At 31.1% G+C, this 7,070-nt stretch overlaps 1 long non-coding RNA gene across 2 annotated transcripts; it reads left to right on the plus strand.

Moving 5' to 3' along the window:
• On the plus strand, window positions 1-1,675 carry LOC131600310 (uncharacterized). 2 transcript variants are annotated; one of them, XR_009283094.1, is made up of 4 exons: window positions 1-295; window positions 387-454; window positions 925-1,089; window positions 1,203-1,675. It is a non-coding gene; the product is annotated as an uncharacterized LOC131600310 (long non-coding RNA). The 2 variants fall into 2 exon arrangements; XR_009283093.1 differs by having other exon boundaries at window positions 1-454.
• Window positions 1,676-7,070: the final 5,395 nt, after the last annotated feature.

Consider the following 7,070-nt stretch of genomic DNA (forward strand, 5'->3'; position numbering starts at 1 on the left):
TTTGTTTGGTGTTATTTTTGTTTTGTTTTGTTGCTAACATTGTTTACTTTTGTTTTGTTGATCTAATTTTTGTTTTGGTCATAACATTGAGTGTATTCTTTTAAGTTATATATTTTTCTAAGAAAATGTATTGATTCCCCTATCCATATTTCAGGAAGCCCACAATATTGAAGATTTTCTAGAAAATTTTAAAAATAATCCTACTGTCCAAATTCCTCTGGTTTACAAACAACTTTCTGTGCCATGTGTATTAGTGAGGGAATGGATTGATGGTATTAGATGCACCAATCCTCAGGTTTGTTAATTTGGAATGTATTGTATCTGTTGTACGTAAAAATAATTTGTTATATTTTATAGGCTAATAAGTTTTCATCTTGTGACTTAAGCAATTAAAGAATGTGATATTGATCTAGATGGATGAGATCTTGAAGTTGTAGGCATTGGCTACACTTGGGTGAGTTTACATCATTTCAAGTTAAATGTTTTAATAGCTATGACATCATTATAGAAAATAATTAACATGTATCTTGAATAAACTTGTGATGAAAGAATCTGATAGAGAAACTAGATGATATTAACATGTTTTGGATACTCGATTAATTTTAAGTTCTTTTGATTTTAATGAATTTTAAATTCTGCATTTCTCAGTTTGTTGTTTCAATTTCAGATAAAAATATTAGATCTCTCTATTAACTGAATACTGCAGATGTTATATTCATGTTTCTATCAATATTTATTATGTTTCTATCATAATAACAGGTACATGTTATTGCATTCAATATGGATTTGGATCCTTCATGTACTCATGCATAATGAATTTGATTCGTAGCACTCACTTCATTTCATTTTTCAGTCGACTGCATTTTTTCATGTACTCATGCATAATGCATATTCATGATTCAAGGTTGGTAATTTTATTTACAGGATGAATTGCTCTGGACTGCTGCATGGTTGTATCAAACATCTAACAATCAATATTACTTGGATTAGCTCGGTAGAAATGGTGACTCCATGGGTGGAACCGGTTGGCAAATGACTGAATTTAGTTGGGATGTAAAGTATCCTGGTGTTCAGACTTTGGTTTCCAAGGTAACATCAATTTTTTATCGTATAGATATTGGCACCAGAATGAGTTATGATTGTATGAGTTTATTATTAAACATATGTGGCTAATCGATTTTCTATTATTTCTTGATGTGTAGTTCCTATTGCAAGGAAAAGCTGGCATTCATACATCGGTGTTTGAAAGATAACTGGAAAAGTCGGAGTACTTCATGTTCATGCATGGGAAGGGGTACTCACAATGTTAAGAGGACACCCTGTGGCCTTATATACTGCCAGAGATGGAACGACTTACAGTTCACCACAAGTTCCTCCTTTTTAACTAAGTCTATTCTGACTGCCTCGCTTCTTCTACTATGGACTTGAAATGTGCTTCTAGCTATGTCGCTCCTTCATTGCTGCAACTTCACTCCCTCTCTAATTTATAGCTTTTCTGTTTTATATCTTTTTATTGTTACTGCCTTTGTTGATTTTGTTTGAAGGGAGTAAATGTGAAATGAACAGAAGGAGTTTAGCAGTTAAAGGAATTGTCGCAATTGGATTTTCAGCTATGGCTTCCACTTTCATTTGTATTTAGTTTCAATTTATTTTTTCATTTGGTTTTAATCCATTTTTGCATTAGAATAACATGAGATGACCATAGCCATTTGAATCAAAATCTTTTGTTGGTTACCATAAAATTAATTCATATCAGATTAACCAAACCATCTTTGCTGTTAAATATCACATTTGCATATAGAAGTTGTAATATGCATAGCTTCTCATCATACAATCTGTACAAATAGTTTACACCCATATTTTACAAACCAACACAAGCTGCTAATGGTTTTCTTGAAATGTGAGAATCTGATTTTTACCTATGCAATTCATTACACCATCATTTTAACTAAGGCAAGATTGCAGTAATATACAGGTTCTTACTACAGATTTTGCAAAAAATATATTGAGCTATTATTAGGGATCAATTGTCTTATACAAGTGATCTAAAACAAAAATACTAATTCTACCATAAGCCAAGTGAGAAGCTCTGCCATGTGCTAAGTTTGCTATGGATGACTCCATTCCTCCATCTCACCATTTCATGTTGCCGCGAACAAGGACCTGCCAAAGAATTTGAATAGATCAAATGAACATTCAAGGTTTTGGCATACTATCACATAAGTAACATATCACACAAGATACCAATAATTTCATTTGAGCACCATTGGAATTCAAAATACACAAGCAGTCCATCACCACTCCAATTCCAATTTGCAAGTCAGTGGTTTTTGTTAGAGGCCTTCTAAATTTACTATACATTTATTTCAAAAAAAGAAAGCGCAGTGTAATTTAAAAAAATACATTATCACAAAAAGTTACAACTATAATTTAAGAGTGATTTATTTAAAGTTATATTTATATAGTTATCTTCATGGTTATTTGTTTGATCTCAAAATATAGGCAACATATAATTATAAATATAGTGATACATTTGTTTCATATTATCTATAGAAGTATGATGTATCTTCAATTTCTCGACTTCTCTCCCCCATTTTCTTTTTATTTAATCATAAATTGATTTAATTAAAATAATTAAAATTTTCATTAATCAAATTCTATATCAACTGGCTTATTAGTTAAAATCTCCTTTATTATATATATATATATATATATATATATATATATATATATATATATATATATATATATATATATATATATATATATATATATATATATATATATTAAATTGTTAATTAAAATTTATCAATAATTATAATTATTAATTATATTTGTAACAAATGAATATTATGACTAAAACTCACTGTTTTTACGGGTCACTATCACCATAATTCCTTTTTTATTTTAATTAATAAAATATTTTTATATATTTATAGTTATTAATAATTTTATTAATATTTATAGTTATTAGACGTATTGGATTTATCATGTCGGTGATTTGCTACATACTTATTTTTAAATATTTTTAGTTATTAGAGATTTTATAATAATTATATATTAGCAATAACCAAGTCTTATCAAATGATCTAAGATAATAAATAAAGACACCTAGGCTGAAAATTTTTATCTCATGTCTTTTTGGAATGTTCACATGTGACTATACCTTTAATGATTTTTCTCTATTTTATTTACTCTTTAATCTATAGTGGCCCATATCCCTTTCTTTTAATTGTTGTTGGGCCTTCAATTATTTAATTCAATCAATGACCCTAATTTAATTTAATCAATGATCATATTCTGCTCTTGTGATTTTGACCTATTTTAAACATTTTTTGTGGATGATTATTTTAACTTAAAACCTAATTTTTCATCCTACTAATTTCTTATGATTTATTTTTAGATCGTTAATTTTCATTTTATATATGTAATTTGGTCAAACTTTTTTACTTCACATTTTTCTATCGTTCAAAAAATAGTACACCACAAATAATGCATCCGGGCGGACGCATGAGTCACTATCACTACCATATCATTTTAACCTTTAACTCAATAAAAGATACTAGAGTTTTAAGTTTTTATCAATTCTGTTTTTGAAAACTAATTACATGTTTTGTAGCAAACTCTTAGATAATGGACTTGATGTAATTTTTACTAACTCCTGTGAATTTTATCACTTAAACTCACTATTTTCACGGGTCACTTTCACCATAATACTTTTTATTTTAATCAACAAAATATTTGTACATATTTATAAGTATCACTGATATTTGTAAATACTTATAGTAATTAGTCATATTTGTAAATCACCAACAACCCAACCTTATCGAATGACCTAAGATATGAATCACTATTGCATTTTCATATTTTTTTTTTACATAGCTACTATATACATATTCATTTCATCTATATTATGTTTAGTGAATCTTAAATTAACGTTCCTCATTCTATCAGAATTTATATTTTTTTCATGTCTTATTAATTTACATAACAATTAATAAAATTGTTAATAGTGGCATTTAATATTGACTTTCATATTATTCAAAATATACTACATCAAATAGACAAATACCCGTGCGACAGCACGGGTCTCTTACTAGTATTATTTCTAAAACTCAATGAACTATTGCAGTACACAATATAAAGATAATTAATGTAAAACATATCTAATTAAAAGTGAATATGATTATTTGAATATTCACCTCACATATATAAATATAATTGATTTAAAAATATTAAAAAATATCATGTTTCATATTTAAATTTAATATAATAAATATAATACTATAAATATTTTGAACTATATCTAAATTAAAATAAAATATATTAATAGAAAAATAAAATACAAATAAAAAGATTATTCTTATTTTTTAATTTTTCAAATATATTTTGAAAATAAATTTAACTAGCAAGTTTTTTTTCTTCGTTTTTTCATTTATAAAACAGTTCAAAAATAAATATAAAATTAAAAAAATAAAAATAGCAAACATATTTTTTTCTTCAAAATATTTTTTCTTAATTAATTTACAAAATAAATTTTAGAAATAAAAAACCAAAATTCGCTCAAACTAGCATTAAAAGTGTGAATTTCTCAATCCACCCCATGAATCTCTTAGCTACCACGCAAAATTCCTATTTAGCCTCCAGCTTCCGTAGATGTACTTTCGAAAACACTCTGATTTTAGAAAAAAAATGTTTCCTTCTGTAGATGCATCTACGAAATGTAGTTCCATAGGTACATCTACGGAACAATCTGCTAAAATTTCAAATTATGTTCATTTCACTCCAAAACTCTATTTTAGTTATAATAATATTTTAAATTACAAATGTAAAACTAAAGAAACATATTTTAAATACAATACTAGGTAATTAAACAAAACACGTCGTATAAATAATGTCGGTCATAATGTCGAATACATCATCAAAATAACATAAGTAACATACATACATACATCATTAAAGAAAATACAAACATAAAAATAGACCATAGACACTACTACTGTGTGTGTCGGACATCATCCTGATGCTCTCCACCACGGCCTCCGCTCCACGTCCACCACGGCCTCCGCTCCACGTCCACCACGGCCTCTCCTGACTCTGCCTCTAGTGTCAAGTGCCCCCACTAGTCCTGGCACGATTTCTACGGTATAGAAATGCCTTATGTGTCGACCTAATCATAGTATCCACCACACGCCTCTGCGCTGGCTCCTAGTCCCGTGTCAGCTATCTCACGATACCGATGAAGGAGATCGTGAGTGTGGTCCATCTCAGTCTGATGAGCCTGCAGAATCTCCTCGTGGACTGGTTTGTGTGAATCTCCAGGTGCATTGGGCATCATGTACGGGTGTTACATCCTGTAGTACCAGGTGATGTACCCCTCAACACAGCTCCAGTTGCTCTCTACTCTCGCCGCCCGAGCCTCCTCAGGAACCATGTGATGCTCCCAGTCTGCAAAGACCTAATCTAATTGCATACGGGTCATGGTGATAGGAGCAGAGACTATAGGGTCGCGAGGTATCGTTTGTGCAAAGCCAAACTGACGCATGACGCGCTCCGGAAGATACTGTATAATAATGGTCGAGCTGGCGGCCAAACATCAAGAATACAGTGATATCTCATCAAAGGGAATTGTCTCCCGGTGCTGTAGTATCCAAGCCTGAAAAAAACAATTATTTTAATTTACTATCACAAATATATAATAAGTAAAAGAGGATAAGATTGTTACCACTAAAAGGGTACATCTGCCTGCCACCGATCTTGTCTTCCACTGACATCCCTATCACATTCTGTATTAACTGTACGCCAGTATAGCCGCTCCCTAGCTGTACTCATGGATACATGCTATATCTGACAAGTACCTCAGATAGACGACGTCTGTGTACGTCGAGCTCGTGTCCACAAGAGCTGAGTGCCTATTAAATATAGGAAGTAACATCTCAACTAGAACAGGCGTAGAGACCCCCTCAACTGGGACAAATGTAGAAGGCCCGGCTGGAGCGGTTGTATTAGGTGGAATAATAGCTCCATCAATCACCTGAGATAATACACACGTCCATTCACGCCGCATAGATGCACACTGTGCAGTCCTTCCATGTATATCTCTATTAGGATCGTGAGTCATAATGTCTGCATTGTGATAACACATACTTAGTTAATACATAAACATTTATTTATAAATAAACAAGAAATAAAAAAAACATCTTTCCGTAGGTGCATCTACGAAAGCACTTTAACTTGAAAATGTATGGTGCTTCCGTACATGCACCTACGGAAACACCTTAGTTTCAAAAATGTAAAGTGCTTCCGTGGATGCATGATAAGTGCCAAAATGTACTTATTTTGTGTATGTAAATAGTGGCACTTATCGATACTTTTGTTAATACCGTTTGAATAATTCTCCGTTTTGTGTATAAATACGTATACTTTGTGAATAGTTGTATTTTCATATACTTTTATACCATTTGATAGTTTTTCCTTTGTTTTTATAGGTATTCATGCTTATTAGAGCCTTAAGGAATAAAGTGTCAAAGGCACGGTGATCGGTAAAATAGCAAGTGTACTATTTTGCCTCTGTAGTAATAATAGGGAAATTCCCCGAATGTCGATCTCAAGGACTGCGTAGTAATATCGAGTTCAAATTATAGATCAATTAAACAAAAACTAATATTGGGGTTTTGTTTGCAAATTGTCACTAAACAGTAATTAAAATAAACAGAAAAGTAAATTGGCTTTTTGACAAATATGAGTATTATGCTAGGGGTATAGTGTGTGATTGTTCCTGTAATAACCTTGGATTTAGATCTCTTCAACAAGTTCATAACCTTTAATTACCGCCCTTTAGATTATTTTCCCCTAAGTCCTTAGTGGGAAAACCTTTGAACATTCATCCTAACTCCTAAGTCCTTAGAGAATTATGATGAAATCAAGCCTTTATGTTATCAAGAGTTAACCGGTAACTATAGGGTATCCCTAGTCCTAGGTGATATCTACTATAGTCTAATCGTACAAAAACCTTAACAACCGCTGTCCAGCTGGTTGTTAACCGTAAATCAATCTTGTTGGTCCGACAA

The sequence above is a fragment of the Vicia villosa genome, linkage group LG4, assembly GCF_029867415.1.
Source record: "Vicia villosa cultivar HV-30 ecotype Madison, WI linkage group LG4, Vvil1.0, whole genome shotgun sequence".
In the NCBI taxonomy this organism is placed as follows: Eukaryota; Viridiplantae; Streptophyta; class Magnoliopsida; order Fabales; family Fabaceae; genus Vicia; species Vicia villosa.